The sequence below is a fragment of the Bos taurus genome, chromosome 2, assembly GCF_002263795.3.
Source record: "Bos taurus isolate L1 Dominette 01449 registration number 42190680 breed Hereford chromosome 2, ARS-UCD2.0, whole genome shotgun sequence".
NCBI lineage: Eukaryota > Metazoa > Chordata > Mammalia > Artiodactyla > Bovidae > Bos > Bos taurus.
In genome coordinates, this window is record NC_037329.1 from 41,574,191 (window position 1) to 41,593,238 (window position 19,048).

Here is a 19,048-nt window from a genome sequence, read left to right on the forward strand (position 1 = left end):
TGTGGCCACTGCTGAGTTTTACAAATTTTCTGGCATATTGAGTGCACCACTTTAACAGCATTATCTTTTAGGATTTGAAATAGGTCAATTGTTATTCCATCACCTCCACTAGCTTCATTCATTGTGATGCTTCCTAAGACCCACTTGACTTCTCATTCCAGGATGTCTGGCTCTAGGTGAGTGATCACCACCTCGTGGTTATCTGGGTCATGAAGATCTTTTTTGTATAGTTCTGTGTATTCTTACCATCTCTTCTTAATATCTTCTGCTTCTGTTAGGTCCATATCGTTTCTGTCCTTAATTGTGCCCATCGTTACATGAACATTTTCTTTGATTTCTCTAATTTTCTTGAAGAGATCTCTAGTCTTTCCCATTCTACTGTTTTCCTCTATTTCTTTGCATTGTTCACTGAGGAAGGCTTTCTTATCTCTCCTTGCTATTCTTTGTTACTCTGCATTCAGATGGGTATATCTTTCTTTTTCTCCTTTGCCTTTTGCTTCTCTTCTTTTCTCAGCTATTTGCAAAGCCTCCCCAGACAACCATTTTGCCTTTTTGCATTTCTTTTCCTTGGGGATGGTCTTGATTACTGCCCTTTGTACAATATCACGAACCTTTGTCCATCTTTCTTCAGCTACTCTATCAGATCTAATCCCTTGAATCTATTTGTCACTTCCACTGTATAATCGTAAGGGATTTGATTTAGGTCATATCTGAATGGTCTAGTGGTTTTCCCCACTTTCTTTAATTTCAGCCTGAATTTGGCAATAAGTTCATGATCTGAGTCATAGTCAGATCCCGGTCTTGTTTGTGCTGACTGTATAGAGTGTCTCCATCTTTGGCTACAAAGAATATAATCAATCTGATTTCTGCATTGACCATATGGTGATGTCCATGTGTAGAGTCTTCTCTTGTGTTGTTGGAAGAGGGTGTTTGCTATGACTAGTGCATTCTCCTAGCAAAACTCTGTTAGCCTTTAACCTGCTTCTTTTTGTAATCCAAGGCCAAATTTGCTTTTTTCTGCACGTATCTCTTGACTTCCTACTTTTGCATTACACACCCCTATAATGAAAAGGACATCTTTTTTTGGGTGTTAGTTCTAGAAGGTCTTATAGGTCTTCATAGAACCATTCAACTTCAGCTTCTTCAGCATTACTGTTCAGGGCATAGACTTGGACTACTGTAATATTGAATGGTTTGCCTTGGAAATGAGCAGAGTTCATTCTGTCTTTTTTGAGATTGCATCCAAGTACTGTATTTCAGACCCTTTTGTTGACTATGATGGCTACTCCATTTCTTCAAAGGCATTCTTGTCCACAGTAGTAGATATAACGGTAATCTGAGTTAAATTCACCCATTCCAATATAATGATCCTGATGGGTCATTATTCCGAGTACTGGTGGTATTTGCTTCATCAGGTGGAAATTTTCAAGAGCAGCATTTAACCACCCTAAGTGAGTGAACAAAACTCAAAGTCTCATAAATCAAAGAAGGAATGATAAGCACCCATGAACTTCTCTGATATACAACACTGTTTTATATATAATGTTTATATATAGTATTTTATAAAGACTTTTTCTCCAGGATCAATTCAGCACTATTGTTAACTCTGAAAAATAGATATTTGGAGAGTTAATTTTGCCCTTTTCCTACTTTCTACATTATCTTCTTGGTGGATTCAGGAGCAAAGATTCAGATACTAGGAATCTCCAAATAAAATGGTAAGTAATCCTACTGCCCTTTTCAAAGAAGTAGTACTAGAGAAACATTTGAATACCTGAGATAAGTAGGAATGACAATTTTTGGACAAAGAATAACTGGCAAATATATAGAAGTGACAGTATGAAATGGATAATTGCCAGAGAGAGATTTCAAAATGTTTATTCTTAATATGGAAATTTCTCTTTTTTATATAAAATAAAATAGGCTTATTTAAATAATAAAGAAGTGTTTAAAACAGAAAATGAACCCTTCCACCTTGTTCTTACAATTTCACTTTCCAGAAACTACCATTGTTAAACTAGATCCTTATCTCTTTACACTATTAATTTTGTCTAACTGAGATTATATTAAGCACTGTGCTTTATAGCATGCAGTCTTCTATTTACAATAAATTGTGAACATATCTTAGTGTCAGTATATGTAGATTTATGCCATTATTTTAATGGCTGCAGGTAATCCATTGTATGGAAGTTCCATTTAAAAAAAAATCAAATTTCTATGGGTATTTATTTCATGCCACTTTGTTATGCAATGACTGTGGTTCAAAAAGTATCCTAGTTCTATATCATTGTGTACTTATGTGTTAGTGTGAATATCTTTAAGAATAGTTTACTTGATGTATACTTAAGGATACTTTAAGGATACTTGAACAATACCAAATTGTTCATTTTTATCAAGTGGCATCAATTGACACTTCCATCCTCAGTGTATGAACATTCATATTGGCTACTATCAGACTTTTAAAAGATTTTACAAATGTGACAGCTGAAAAGTTGTATCCAATTGATATTTTAATTATTTATTTGTTAACAGAATAGAATAATTTCATATCATTATTGACCATTTATATTTCAATTTATATGTTTCTAATGTAATTATTTTGCCTATTTAACATTTGAATGTTCATACCATTTTTTGTAGGATTTATTATACATTGTGGGTGTTAATCATTTTCTCTAAAATAAGTTATACATGCTCACCAAGCTTATAATTTAATCAGTTTTTATTAAATATTTAAGTATTATATAAATATCTCTTATACAAATAATTTAACATTTTAGAAAATAAAATATATAAATATTTTACTCATACTATCTTAAAACCCAACTTATCACATGCTACAATCCATTTTCATTTGTGAAAAATATACATGTGTTTATCAATCAAAAATCAGAAATTACTACATCAAAGCCCTTCAAGAAATTTTTGGTCATCCTGAGTGAGTGCAGCTGACAAAGTTTTTATTTATTTAAGTCTGTCCATTCTTTACTGGTTTTTAGGTCGTATTAATCACAATAACTTTCTAAATTATTTTTATTGGAAGTCATTTGGAATGGAAAGTCTCCTTATCATAATCTTACTAAGACCTCAGAGTGTAAAGTAAATGAAATGCATTGCATTCAGAGATTGCTAATCTGGAGTTCAGAGAAGGCAATGGCAACTCACTCTGGTCCTCTTGCCTGGAAAATCTCATGGATGGAGTAGCGGTCGCTAAGAGTCAGACAGGACTGAGCGACTTCACTTTCACTTTTCACTTTCACGCATTGGAGAAGGAAATGGCAACCCACTCCAGTGTTCTTGCCTGTGAGAATCCCAGGGACGGCAGAGCCTGGTGGGCTGCCGTCTTTGGAGTCACACAGAGTCGGACATGACTGAAGTGATTTAGCAGCAGCAGCAATCTGGAGTTCACACTTTACTGTTCTGGTCTTTGAACTCTAATAATTGTGATAGATCACTACTAAAGAAGTTCATTCTTTTAAATAAACACTGAGATTCAGATATAAAATTACATGTAGCTCTTATGAGAAAAATCTTGTGCCAGGCAAATCTGCTAAATCAACCATGATAATTAGTGGAATGGCAGATATTGTAGTCCTATTGCCTTGCCTATTTTTAGAGAACACATTCCAAGGATAAGCTAGAGTCAGAGAATTTTGAAATATTTGCATTCAAAGATACCTCAGTTGTTATCTATTCCCAAAGTCTCACATTAAAATTAATTAAATTACCTAAAATTAGACAATTCTATTAGAAATGTAGTTTCTAGAAGTAGTAATCAGAGATAAGAAAGTGTTGCAAGATAGTAGGAATCACAGTTTCTGGTCAGGATATATTAATAAAAATTAAATCTTGCAGAGTCTTCAGATCATATCAGATCAGATCAGTTTCTCAGTCACGTCTGACTCTTTGCAACCCCATGAACTGCAGCACGCCAGGCCTCCGTGTCCATCACCAACTCCCGGAGTTCACCCAGACTCACGTCCATCGAGTCAGTCATGCCATCCAGCCATCTCATCCTCTGTCGTCCTCTTCTCCTCATGCCCACAATCCCTCCCAGCATCAGAGTCTTTTCCAGTGAGTCAACTCTTCGCATGAGGTGGCCAAAGTACTGGAGTTTCAGCTTTAGCACCATTCCTTCCAAAGAAATCCCAGGGCTGATCTCCTTCAGAATGGACTGGTTGGATCTCCTTGCAGTCCAAGGGACTCTCAAGAGTCTTCACCAACACAACAGTTCAAAAGCGTCAATTCTTTGGCACAGTCTTAGAAATACAGTATTTCCTCAGTGGTACTAGAGCATAGAAGAGACCCACAACATCTCTCTGAAGATAGGGAGGATGACAGAGGGTGGACAGTGGATATTGAATGCATCACCTGTGCAGGCCAGGTCAATGTAGAACCAAATAACAATCCCCTCCAGAAGCAGAACTTAAGAATTTCCAACTGCCTGCTGCCTTGAAAAGACCATCAGGATAACATTTTGATCAAGCAAAGCAAAGCTTATTACAGTTACTTCAAAAAAAGGTGAACAACATGTTGACAGTCTTAATAAGATCTCAGAAGTGGGAGATCAGATAAAGGTATTTATAGGGCTGTGGGTTTCATCCCAGTAGTTTAATTCAGACTTAATTAAATTTTTATTTGATAAGTTAGCTGTTTGTTCAGGTGAGACAATTTGTCCGAACAAATTGATTTTGGGGAATTTTCTGAAGTTATTTATAATTTAACAGCATTATTTTCCTGCGTAAGAATTTCCTGGAAAAAGTGCTTAAGTTGACACAGGTGATCTCACGTCCAAATCCTAAAAATTAAACTCTGGATGCGGTTGGTCTCAGTTTTGACTTCTAAAAAGATTATCTGGAAACAAGTCCTTTCTACCTTGTATCTCCTTGACAATCCTTATATTACAGTCATCCTAATCTTTAACAAGATTCTTATTAATTGCTGTAGGATGATTCCAACCCCCTAATTATTCTTGATGTCAACATTTCCAATTAGAAAGGCTTGAAATGGCAACCCACTCCAGTACTCGTGCCTGGAAAATCCTATGGACGGAGGAGCTTGCTGCAGGCTACTGTCCATGGGGTCGCAAAGAGTCCGGCAGGACTGAGCGACTTCACTTTTAAAAGACAAAGGGCTCATTGAGATAAGGCATTGGCTGAAACTCCTTAAAATGAATGGGTGATCAGCTTGTAAACTGGCAAGTTTAAAAAGATTTTCCAAATGCCAACTTGGTTTTCAAAGAATAAAGAGATAAGAAAGAAAGCAAAAGCACTTTAGCATCTAAAATGTGAAATGGAAGAGAAGATGGACAATAAGAGTAAAAGATGGAGATACAACAAATGAAGACTAGAGGGTTAAGTATTTTGGTTTAGCTATTGTGAAGGTGAGAAAGTATTAGTTCCTCAGTCCTGCCTGACTCTGTGACCCCATGGACTATAGACCACCAAGTTCCTTTGTCTATGGAATTTTTCAGACAAGAATACTGCTTCATGGGGAATTTGACAAATTACATCCATACAGGAATAATCTAATTATTTTAAAACACAGGTTTAATTACTGTTTACAAACTCCCAAAAATAAACTAAATCCTCAAGCTTCTGATTTTCAAGTGTTTAAAGAAAGCATTTTATATGATTGAGTCAAATTTTACCTAACTGTTCATTGGCCAAGTGATTAAAAATACTACATTTTTAGGGTATTTGACCCAATTCTGAAACCAGATATAAAATATTTATCACCGTATGTAACATCATTTGCAATGCCTTGCCTGATTTTTTTTGTTTCCTTGTTTTACATATGAAGAAATTAAAACACTCCTTTTATGGAGTCAGAGCTACCAGGTGTTAATATCATGTAACTTTATTTGTCAAGAATATAATAAAAGAAATACGCTGTTTGGGTAGTTTATTCAGCATATGCTTTATCCTCCTAGCATTACTTCTCTGACAACAAGTGGCCTCCTAAGAATACAGACTGGGCTCCAAAATCACAGCAGATGGTGACTGCAACCATGAAATTAAAAGACGCTTACTCCTTGGAAGGAAAGTTATAACCAACCTAGATAGCATATTGAAAAGCAGAGACATTACTTTGCCAACAAAGGTCCGTCTAGTCAAGGCTATGGTTTTTCCAGTGGTCATGTATGGCTGTGAGAGTTGGACTGTGAAGAAAGCTGAGCGCCGAAGAGTTGATGCTTTTGAACTGTGGTGTTGGAGAAGACTCTTGAGAGTCCCTTGGACTGCAAGGAGATCCAACCAGTCCCTTCTGAAGGAGATCAGCCCTGGGATTTCTTTGGAGGGAATGATGCTAAAGCTGAAACTCCAGTACTTTGGCCACCTCATGTGAAGAGTTGACTCATTGGAAAAGACTCTGATGCTGGGAGGGATTGGGGGCACAAGGAGAAGGGGACAACAGAGGATGAGATGGCTGGATGGCATCACTGACTCGATGGACATGAGTCTGAGTGAATTCCGGGATTTGGTGATGGACAGGGAGGCCTGGCGTGCTGTGATTCATGGGGTCGCAAAGAGTCAGACATGACTGAGTGACTGATCTGATCTGATCTGATCTGATGTATAATTAAGGCAGGAACACTCTTATATTATGATGTATTTACAAATAAATATTTTAAAATGAGCATTCTATTTTTGTTAATTCAATTGATTAAATATGTATATACATTAATCAATTTTCCAATCATATATACACCCCTCTGGTGTATTAAATTCACATGGAACTTTCTGGTCATAGCACATGAAAAGGATAGGAAAGTGCATATTCTTCTTTACAATAATGGTTATCATCTTGATATCAACTCCCATTATTTCATGGTTTTTGGAAAGCCATACCCAGGGTAAGCAAAATTATAATAATAGTTTTAACTTTGAAGATAATAACTCCACAACCTGGGATTATTCTGAAAATTAAACCAATGGATTTATTCTGTTTTTTTTTTTTTAAATTAAAGATACACGTACTAGCCAAATTAGGAATTATTACAGTACATCTCTTCCCATAATCATTACTTTCCTTTCATCTTATATTCTTGACAAGAAAAGCCATCACCTATTTAATAATCTTTACATGATATTCTGGCTTACAAACGATTATAGTATGCTAAGACATTATTTCTTTTTCAAAAAATGAAATAATAAAAATAATAAAAGAGGTACAGTTGCATCCCTTCATGACCAGGACCTAAAAGTTACACGGATGCATACTTTCAACAGATCATTCCTTGTTTTTTTTTCCTACTACATTCTTTTTTCCTGCTAAGTTCTTTAACCAAACTTTAGTCTTTTTAATAGGAGCTTTAAAACGAGACTTTCTGTTTGGAATTTCTGGATAAATAAACTAAGGACAAGCTATACCAAAGGGCCCTCGCTTTCTAAAGCAGTGAGAGACACCAGCCCTCTCTCCACCTCAAGACAATGGGAAGGAAGGTTGAGGAACATCAGGAGGAAGAATGCCGCCTGAAACTTCCTTGTGAATATGGTCATAGAGTTACCTTTCCCTCCCTGCCCACCTGTTCAGAGAAAGGACAGATTTTCCTTTTCTGCAATCAAGTTGTCAGCGCTCAAGGGACGCCCCCTTGGAAGCCCTGCCCCTTCGGTTTCCTCTTCTCAGAAGCTCGCACTGCGCTGCGGGGAGCAAGATGGCGGCACCACTGCAGGGCCGAGGTCAGAGCGAAGCCAACCTCCTGGGCCATTTCGAGTGCTTGGTGTGCTTAGAGATGTCTGAGAAGCCAGTGCAGTTGCCCTGCGAACGCATCTTTTGCCCTGAATTCCTGCAGGAATGTCTGAAGCCAAAGAAACCTCTCTGTGCCCTGTGTTGCAACGCCCTGGCACCGGAGTCCCAGCGTGGGGATGGGAGGACGGCCACGCAGCCAATGGAGAGCACGAAGACTTCCTGCCATGGCTTCTGTAAACATTTCAAGAAGCCCTTGGGGAACTTGACATGTGTCCCTTGAAGTTGGGTGGCCACACAACTTATGTATGTCTCATATGTAAACAACTAGTTCGAAGCCTAGCTGGAACTGCTCCTATAAAAAGACAAACAACAACTCTGCAGTAAGAATGAGTCACTCGTCTACCAGGGGCGGCCAGAGGTGCTTGTTTTTCGAGAGTCCACTGTGGCCCCTGCAGAACAGAACTAGAACTGGCTTCTCTTAAAAGGAAGCCCACACGCAAGGCCGAAATGGATGGTCAACATCAACTCTAGAGAAGCCAGGAGCTGAGGGACGAGCCAGCCCGAAGGAAGTTGTCGCCTAGGAGGAGAAAGTCGACTGTGGGAGGGCACGGGTGAGTGGATCTTCTAGAAAGTCACAGCCACTCCACAAGAAAAGTGGCATTTGGTCATGTTACAGAGAACTCCAAAGACAAATTAGAACCATTAAAGTTAGAATTGGTCAACACCGTGCTTGCAGCTGTGGAGTTACAGGACAGGGAACTGGCAGGTGGAAAAGATGATTCAGATTAACAGTGAGGCAACCTTTCATTACCCTTATGTAGCTAAGGTTTGGTCTCTTTATTCCGGTACCAAATTGAATCTTGGGGGCAGACTTTTGGGTGAAGTAGAAAAGATTTGCTTGATAGCTTTGCCTTGCAAAGGGGGGCTGCTGTAGGCTAATCGTCTGGAAACTGTGTGTCCTGATCTGGAGAAGGTAGTGAGGAGTTCTATAGCAGTGGTTCAAAGAAGGCAGAGATCAGCTGGTGCGCTTTCTTCTATTTGGTTGGGGTGAGTTAAATGGGAGTCAGCATCATTAACCTTCTGGTTCCAACCAGTCTGGGGCCTGTGTGCTTGTGGATCGCACACAGTTAACTTCTCTCACCTGACAGGGGTTTCAGTAACTGCATGTGTGTTAAGTAGCTTCAGTTGTGTCTGACTCCTTGCCATCCTGTGAACCTTAACCCACCAGGCTCCTCTGACCTTTGGCTTCCTTAGGCAAGAATACTGGCGTGGGTTGCCATTTCCTTCTCCAGGGAATCTTCTGGACCCAGGGAACAAACCAGCATCTCTTAAGTCTCCTACATTGAGGCAGCTTTTTTTTTTTCCCTAACCACTAGCACCACCTGAGAAACAGTAAGTGCAAAACAGCTCAGATATTCTTACATATATTCCTTGAGGGGGAGCCTGTACCCTGCCCTAGGGCTGCACTATTGTTTCCTGACTGTTCCTCCCTTGTCTCCCTGTCCCCTCTCAACCCTGATTAGCAACTGTTTGAATCTCCTTCTTGTAATTTTGGGGTTTCCCTTGTGGCTCAGCTGGTAAAGAATCTGCCTGCAATGAGGGAGACCTGGGTTCGATTCCTGGGTTGGGAAGATCCCCCGGAGAAGGGAAAGGCTACCCACTCCGATATTCTGGCCTAGAGAATTCTATGGTCTGTATAGTCCATGGGGTCTCAAAGAGTCAGACAGGACTGAACGATGTACACTTGCACTTTCACTTTTATAATTTAGGGAAGATCCTGGAGGCTTAATTAAGCCTATTTCCTGCTAACAAGAAAATGGGGGACAAGGAAAACTTTTGTGCCCAGGAACCCCACGGGGTCCTGCACGGTTTCACTTGCCTTGCTGGCTTCCACGCCCTCCAGGCCTGAAGTGTGAGGGGGAGGAGCAGGGTTTCAGTCAAATAACAATAGAAATTTTACTTTAATAGTTTTACACCTTGAAAAATTAATTCCTGAGACTGAAATATTTAACGCATCTAAGAGATAACATTCAGAAAAGAGAAAAAGAATTTGATAAATGCTTTTGAAAATAGTAATGGAAGAAAATAAATCCATTTTGTAATGTGCTTATACTGCATTTCCTTACATTGGTACAGTGATAAATTGGTTTTTCAGTTTACACTATTTATGTTTATGCATATTTCGGTTTCTGTTTTATGGAGTTACCACTTTCGATCATCACCAAAAACCTGCAGATGCCAGAATAGATATCGTTGCTGTCCTGAGGTAAAGAAACTAGGTTTAAAAAATGTCAGTTGTCTTTCTCAAAGCTGAATAAGTGGTACTGGTAAAGGCAAGACTTTACATAGCACTTTCCTCTCAAATGGAATCCACCACGAAGGAGTATATTTGGGATTCATTCCATTTATTCAGTCCGTGGACTTCGCCAGGTGGCTCAGTGGTAAAGAATCCTCCTGCCAATGCAGGAGATGTGGGTTCAATCCCTGGGTTGAGAAGATCTCCTGGAGAAGAAAATGGAAACCTGTTCCAATATTCTTGCCTGGGAAATCCAATGGATAGAGGAGTCTGAGGGCTACAGTTTGTGGGGTTGCAAAAAATTGGACATGACTGAATGAGCATGCCCATGCATTTATTCACTTACACACTGCCAACTAGCCTATTCCTCTTCATGTTTCAGTTAAAAAAAATTTTTTTAAGGTAAGTGCATTGCTGCTGGCTCAGATATTTGAGTGGAAACTTAGTTAATTGCACATATAGAACTTGTGACAAGATCTAACTGATTTTTAAAAATAGTTACGTTTTTAATTTACGTAGAATAAATGGTACACATTCACGTATGCAATTTGGTATTTTGACATATGTATGCTGCTGCTGCTGCTGCTGGTCGCTTCAGTCGTGTCCGACTCTGTGCTACCCCAGAGACAGCAGCCCACCAGGCTCTGCCGTCTCTGGGATTCTCCAGGCAAGAACACTGGAGTGGGTTGCTATTTCCTTCTCTAATGCATGAAAGTGAAAGGGAAGTCTCTCAGTAGTGTCCGACTCTTAGCAGTCCCATGGACTGCAGCCTACCAGACTTCTCCGTCCATGGGATTTTCCAGGCAAGAGTACTGGAGTGGGGTGCCATTATTCGAATGAAGATAAATTAACATATCAATGAATCCCAAAATTTTCTCAGCGACTGAAGCCTCCCTCCTGCCTATCCTGACCTTCTCTCCTGCCTAGTTGGGTCCTGCTAAGTTGTACCCTACTTCGGTCATGTCTGACTCTGTGCGACCCTATGGACTGTAGCCCACAAGGCTCCTCTGTCCATGGGACTCTCCAGGTAAGAATACTGGAGTGGGTTGCCATGCCCTTCTCCAGGGGATCTTCTTGACCCAGGGATAGAACTTGTGTCTCTTACTTCTACTGCATTGGCAGGCAGGTTCTTTAGCACTAGCGCCACCTTGGAAGCCCCAAACCTTCTCCCCAGGCAGCCGCTAATCTGGTTTCAGTCTTTGTAAGTTAATTTGTATTTTATATGAAAGAATTCATATGGTATATAATCTTATTTTCTGCTTCCTTCTGCATGACATAATTGGGATATTCATTCACAATTATGTATTTATCAATATGTGTTGCTGAGTAATATTTCATTGTATAGATATACAGAAAATTGTTCTCCAGTTCTTCTGTTGAATGTTTGGATTTTGTCTAGTTTAGGTTTTTACAAATAATGGTTCTCTGAACATTTTGCACAAATTTTTGTATAAGTATATACTTAAATTTTTCTTTAAGTACTTAGGAATGGAATGGCTAGATAAATATGGTGGGTATATTTTTTTCTAGAAACTTGCAAACTGTTTTCAAAAGTGGTTGTGCTACCTTACATTGCCAATAGCAGTACATAAGAGTTTTAGTTCCTCCATCAGTTCAATTCAGTCACATTGTCGTGTCCAACCCTGCAAACCCATGAACTGCACCACCCAAGGTTTCCCTATCCATCACCAACTCCCAGAATTGTCTCAAACTCATGTCAGTTGAGTCAGTGATGCCATCCAGCCATCTCATCCTGTGTCGTCCCCTTCTCCTGCCTTCAATCTTCCCCAGCATCAGGGTCTTTTCTAATGAGTCAGTTATTCACATCAGGTGGCCAAAGTATTGGAGCTTCAGCATCAGTCCTTCCAGTGAATATTCAGGACTTGTTTCCTTTAGGATAGACTGGTTGGATCTCCTTGCAGTCCAAGGGACTCTCAAGAGTATTCTCCAACACCACAGTTCAAAAGCATCAATTCTTTGGGACTCAGCTTTCTTTATAGTCCAACTCTCACATCCATACATGACCACTGGAAAACCATAGCTTTGTCCAGACTGACCTTTGTTGGGAGAGTAATGTTTCTGCTTTTTAATATGCTGTCTAGGTTTGTCATAGCTTTTCTTCCAAGGAGCAAGTGTCTTTTAATTTCATGGCTGCAGTCACCATCTGTAGTGATTTTGGAGCCCCCCCCAAAATAGTCTGTCCCTGTTTCCATTGTTTCTCCATCTATTTGCCATGAAGTGGTCGAACTGGATGCCATGATCTGAGTTTTCTGAATGTTGAGTTTTAAGCCTACTTTTTCACTCTCTTTCACTTTCATCAAGAGGCTCTTTAGTTCCTCCTCGCTTTCTGCCTTAAGGGTGGTGTCATCTACATTTCTGAGGTTATTGATATTTCTCCCAGCAATCTTGATTCCAGCTTGTGCTTTATCCAGCCTGGCATTTTACATGATGTACTCTCCATATAAGTTAAATAAACAGGCTGATGATATACAGCCTTGACATATTCCTTTCCCAATTTGGAACCAGTCTGTTTTTCCATATCCAATTCTAACTGTTGCTTCTTGACCTGCATACAGATTTCTTAGGAGGCAAGCAAGGTGTCTGGTATTCTGATCTCTTTAAGAATTTTCCACAGTTTATTGTGATGCATACAGTCAGAGACTTTGGCATAGTCAATAAAGCAGAAGTAGATGTTTTTCTGGAACTCTCTTGCTTTTTTTGATGATCCAACAGATGTTGGCAATTTGATCTCTGGTTCCTCTGCCTTTTCTAAAACCAACTTGAACATCTGGTAGCTCATATCCTGCTGAAGCCTGGCTTGGAGAATTTTGAGCATTACTTTACTAGTGTGTGAGATGAGTGCAATTGTGCAGTTGTTTGAACATTCTTTGGCATTGCCTTTCTTTGGGATTGGAGTGAAAACTGACCTTTTTCAGTCCTGTGGCCACTGCTGAGTTTTCCAGATTTGCTGGCATATTGAGTATAGCACTTTCACAGCATCATCATTTAGTATTTGAAATAGCTCAACTGGAATTCCATCACCTCCACTAGCTTTGTTTGTAGTGATGTTTCCTAAGGCCTGCTTGACTTCACATCCAGGATGTCTGGCTCAAGGTGAGTTCCTCCATGTCCTTGCCAAAACTTGGTAAGGCCAATCTTCTTCATTTTAATCATTCTAGTAGGTTCCTGGGGGGTATTACAGAGTGGCTTTAAAATGAATTTCTTTAATAATTGAGCTTTGCTCTCCATATATCTTCTCTGGTGAAGTATCCAAATTTTTTTGCCTATTTTGTTAGGGTTTTTGTTTTCTTATAGTGAGTTTAACAGTTCTGTATTCTGGATATAATTCCTTTATTAGATTTATAACTTGAAAATATTTTCTTCTAGTTTCTTGCTTCTGTGTTTGCCATAGACCAGAGTCTTTAATTTTGGTTGAAGTAGGATTATCTTTTCTTATATGGATTTTTTTTCAGTGTCATCTAAGTACCATCTTTTTTTTTTTTTAAGCTACACTTGCTTTATTTCAAAGATTTCTGAATGGTAAAGGTGTATTAATGGGATATACAGCACTGTAAACATTTCACAGTCCCTTGAGTTTATCACTGAGGTGAGATTCCAGATGTAGCCAGATAAGCAGCTGCTGAGTCCAAAGTCACAGTGGGAGGTGGGGAGAGGATCACCCCTGAGGACAAGCACAATATTCAAACTGCATTAAACTCTGTTGTTGTTTAATGGCTAAGTCGTGTCTGACTCTACAACCCCACGGACTGCAGCATGTCAGGCTTCCCTGTCCTTCGCTATCTCCCAGAGCTTGCTCAAACTCATGTCCATTGAGTTGATGATGCCATGCAACTGTCTCATCCTCTTATGTCCCTTTCCCCTGCTTTCAATCTTTCCCAGCATCAGGGTCTTTTCCAGTGATTTGGTTCTTTTCATCAGTTGGCCAAAGTATTGACATTAACCTCTACTTGATACTTTGTTACTAATTTTAGATTCCAAGTCATGGGGTGCATATTTCTTTGAATTTTTTTTTGAACAAAAGAAGAAAAACTCAAATAATTATAATTATTTGTAGAAAAATATAAATAATTACAATTTTAAAGGAGCCTTATCGGAAAAAAAAAAAAAAACCCACACTGAAAAAGACATTTTTTTTTTTTCCATTTTGAAGTTACTATTTATAACTCTTAGAGCAAGTACAATGCTTATTAATTCTGGGTAGGTAAAAAGTTTGCATGTTATCTTAAAGGTGTTTTTTAACATCTTTAAATGGTAAAAAAAAAAAAATGGGAAAAGGTAAAAAAGGTAAAAAAATGGGGGGAAAAAGAGTTCTCCTTTTTTAGACTTCAGAGGGTTAACGAGGATATGACATTAAAGTCAAACTGAAGGTAACGGCCATTAGAAGATGGAGGAAGTGTGAATGGGTTACCTTATAAACACCTGTGGATAGAACACAGGGCTTTTCTCTCTGACCCAGGACAAATGTAATGCTGATGGTTAAACTGTTTCTTGTTTCTAAATATAACTAAAAGATGTCTAAGCTAGACCTAAATTAGAAATCTCTTTTATTAAGTTAAAAAAAAAAAAAAAACTTAAAAATAACCACCTTAAAAACCAGTAAAGTTAAACAGCTGGATTTGGAGCAGATGTGCTTAATAACTACTTGGTAGCCCCCATCAGAATTAAAAACAGCATCGGGGGAAAAATTATATATAGGTGGGGGCATGTCACTAGGGGCGCTAATCAGTATTCTTCCAGTAAAAATGGTGTGCCAACAGAGTGCTGCCACAACCAGGACTTTCTGAAAGACTCTACATGGTAAGTCCAGCTCACAGCAAAACCTGTGTCCTCCATAGGGTAGAAGTCATGTGTATGTGTGTTCAGTCGTGTCCCGCTCTTTGCATCCGCATGGACTATAACCTGCCAGGCTCCTCTGTCCATGGGATTCTCCAGGTAAGAATACTGGAGTGGGTTGCTGTTTCCTTTTCCAAGGAATCTTCCAGACCTAGAGATCGAACCCACGTCTCCTGCATCGCAGGTGGATTCTTTATCACTGAGACATAAGGGAAGCCATGGGGTGGAAGTCATTGTTCAGTAAAAATGTGATGTAATTAATGAGAAGGTATTCTTGCCAAGAATACACAAAGCAAGAAACAGCATTTTAGACTGGTTCACGGTAGGAATAAGTGGACAGGTTTGCTTAAGACCTAAAGGCTTTTTTAATTGCCCCATATTTTCTGCTGCTCTGACTCGCATTCCCATTATGATTAAAAAAGAAAAGTAGTTGCAGGACTCCAGTGGAGTAGAAGCAATGCCCACAAGTTTCTTTGCCTCAGAAGGAGCTGGTGCTTTTGGTTTGCTAGATTTTCCATTGCCTAAAATGGCTGTTTGCCTAAAAATTACTATTGGTCAAAAGTGGGTTTCAATTTTACTAATGGAAGAAGTCTGGAACTAAGAGATCTCTCACTGTCATAAAAAAGGGCTCCACTTTGGTTGTAAGAATAAAATTTGTCAAAGCTATAAGAATAGAATAATATAAGTTAAACCATGGGGCCTATTCTGCAAGCATGTTATTATTGCTGTTTTAATGGCAGAAATTAGACACCCAGGCATGTATAGAAAATACAGTGACCTTACTTTTTTGTGGCAGATTTTAAATATTTCAACTAAGACGCAACTGCAAAAGAGAGTTTCTGATGTCAGTACCAGAACATTCTGCTATGCTTTCCTTTAAAAAGGTAGTGGCTTGATAAATACTGTTTTTAATGCAAAAAAGCAACACCTGACAACAGGCTGTAAAGAAACTAGCACTAAGCAGGCAGAATTATGCAGAAACAAAGAACTAAACTGTATGAATTCCTAGCTTGAAAAATTCAAATTAAGGTTTCTGAGTGGAGAGCCAGTGGTTGCTCTTTGTGTCTCATCTAGGTTTTATTTTCCTAGGTTTATTTTCCTCATGACCCAGGTGGTCTTCTGACATCTAGCTCAGTGCAAGACTAGATGCAAAGATTTTATGAACAATTAAGGGCTTCCTATCAGAATTTTGTTCAGCTTAAAGACAAAGTGTTTCTCTTTTTTGGTATTAAGGCAGAATGCAAGGTTTTGAGTGGCATAGACAGGAATGTGGGGACAGTGCCAAGAGGAGTTAAGAGGAAGGGCCTTCACCTCCATGGTTAAGTGCCAGCACTTGATCTGGCCGGTGCATAGGAGCCCCAAATCTGCCTCTTGTCTGGGAGTTGTTGGGAAGTATGATTGGGCCTTTAACACAGTCTTGTGTGTACCATGTCTGCTAACAGCCTGATGATTGTTTACTAATATTCTGGCTTGTATTACTTCACAGTGATTGCTCCCTGCTACAGTGTTGAAATTACATTCAGAGATGTAAAAAAAAAAACAAAAAAACAAAAAACACTATGTATATAGCAATATTTTCCCACTAAATTAAGGGAAAATATTTGTAACAAATAACAATAGTAGTTAGAAATATTTGACATAGTTGTGCAAAAATACATCTCAGTTTACAGAGGCTTAAAACATTTCCAAAATGTCCCTAAGCTTTTACAGTGAACCTTAGAATCTTACTCATTTTTCTTTGTCACCTAAACGTGGCTGTTTGTCTAAAAAATGGTAACATGCAAGTCTGATGACCTCCAGTCCATCAAATATTCTCTCCTGCAGCACAGAGGTGATGATTATAAAATATCACTGGACAAACTGTACAAATAGATGAGCAGGTAATTGCAGGACTGAGCAGGGTCCAGTACAGTAAGAGAACAATTTGACCACAAGGACCCTGGGCTCGGACTTGCAAGCTGGAATGGCAACCTGTCTCATAAAGCTAAATGTCTTTTCTCCTCAACAGAAGGAGCACAGCTTCTCTTCTTCTCCTCCCACCATTTTTGGCACCAGAGCTGGAGGTCCTCCTTGGATGCGGGGAGGGTATCCATTGGGTATCAGTGGACGTGGAAGTGGATTTCCTTGAGAAAGTCCCTGAGAAGGAGGTGCCTCTCTGAGGAATGTTGTGAGAGTATGTCACCTTGATGTCATGGGCAGCATGCAGGTTCTTAGATGGTCTACTACAAAAGTTAAAGCTGTAGTTTTTGGATATAAGACATATTCATATTTCTGAAGTCCATTCTTTTCAACAAATTTATTATTTCAAGCCGTGCTATTTTCTATGAATCAGTCCCTTCTGGGAATATGAGGAGCTGAAGTGGTTCACCGATATCACAAAAATAATCCTGTCTTAAAATAACTCTTGTCATCCTCCATTTCCTCTGAATGAAGATATAGGCACCAGCCTACATGGCCCAACCAAATCCAGGGGCACATTTGAGACTGGCTTTGAGGTAAATTTTCTCTAATCTGAAATAGCTATATCTCATCAGATAATTCCACAGGAATATCCCGCCCACTCTTGCCCAGTGATTCATGATGATAAAACGTCTTTCTCCAGGAACAAATGCATTACCTATTATAAAAGTGATTATAACAGGTGATGCATTTAACAAATGCATTACCTCCAGCAATGCCACAGGTAGTGTGAGCCAAGTTGCCACAAGGCAGATCCAGCAATACCACGATGGGTTTATAAACGTCAAAGGTGAAAAAGGATCCAGCATGAAAATGCTTCCAAAAAACCTTCCCCCAAATAGAGTGACTATAAAATAAATCTCTCTCTATGACACCATGATTATTCTAAAGTGAGTCCTTGATCAGACAGATGAATTGTAAACTTCTTCCAGTCTGTGTTTTGCCCTTCAGGCTCTCTGTGGTGCCATAGGTGATTCTTCCCTTGAAGTGGCTTTCCTCCACTGGGCTTCCTTTACACTAGACTTTGTTGACTTTGATATAATTAAGTTTTCTGTAGTAGCAGAAATCAGAAAACTAGAGGCTTCTGTTAAGGCTGGTGCTGTTATACCTTATTTGACACAACAATTCTCAAAGGGTTTAAAATTCTCCCCAAACTCAATAACAAAGTACTCCCTACTCTATTATTTTTCCTAAATTAATAAACAATATCCCTGGGTCTGGAAGATCCCCTGGAAAAGGGCATGGCAACCCACTCCTTATTCTTGCCTGGAGAATCACGTGGACAGAGGAGCCTGGCAGGCTATAGTCCATAGGGTTGCAAAGAGTCAGACATGACTGAAGCGACTTAGCACACATGCACATCTCCATTCATATAGTTACCAAAAAACCAAAACACACAAAACAGCTTCGTATTCTCTTTACTTGATCAGCAGGTGCTGCCCTCCTCTAACCCATTATTCTTCACATCCAGTCAATCTTCCATTGTGCCTTCAACATGTGTGATGGACTGTAAACTCTACTTCATCACAATTAATAACCTGGCTTACTCCGTCGCCATCTCTCATGCCATCTCTTGTCTGGAGCATGGAAACTGCCCTTAATCGGTCTCTTCCTTACATACTGTCTTTGACCCTGTCACCGACAAAGTCCCCTCTTCAGGATATGAAGTTGATCATGTTACTCACCTGTTTAAGATCCTTCTGTAGGTCCCATTGCCCACAGGATAGAGACACTCTTTTAGCTGAGAATTCACAATTTGGCCCTAACCTTTCCTGTCTTCTCTCTCAGCAACATCTGCAAAACTCTGGTCTGACCCTGATGAGTGCTCTCTCACTCATCCTAACTTTGCAATGCTTTCTTTTTTGGCTCGAAGCCCTTTCTCCCTTTATCCCACAGACAGTTCCCTTCCTTTCTTTCACAGACCACCCCAGCAGAAGCAGCTGTTCCCTTGTATGTGTTCATCTAAGTGTCATGTTCATGTCATAAAAGAAGTCTTTGCCAAACTCAGGTAACAAATATTTTTCTTCTTTGTTTCCCTCTAGAAATTTCATTTTTTTAGTTTCCACACTTATTAAATATTTGATTAATTTTTTGGTAAACAATGTGAACTATGGATTGAAGCTCTTTCTTTTTTTTCTTCGTCTTCATCTTCTTTATCATCTTCGTACAGAACTATATTTGTTGCCTCATTATTTTAAAAAATCCTTTGTCTATCGAGTTGTCTCTAAACCTTGTCAAAAATCAGTTGTC

General features: G+C 39.3%; 1 pseudogene; it reads right to left on the bottom strand.

The window, feature by feature from the left end:
- Nucleotides 1-16,509: 16,509 nt before the first annotated feature.
- Nucleotides 16,510-17,676, bottom strand: LOC100139196 (lysocardiolipin acyltransferase 1-like; annotated as a pseudogene).
- Nucleotides 17,677-19,048: the final 1,372 nt, after the last annotated feature.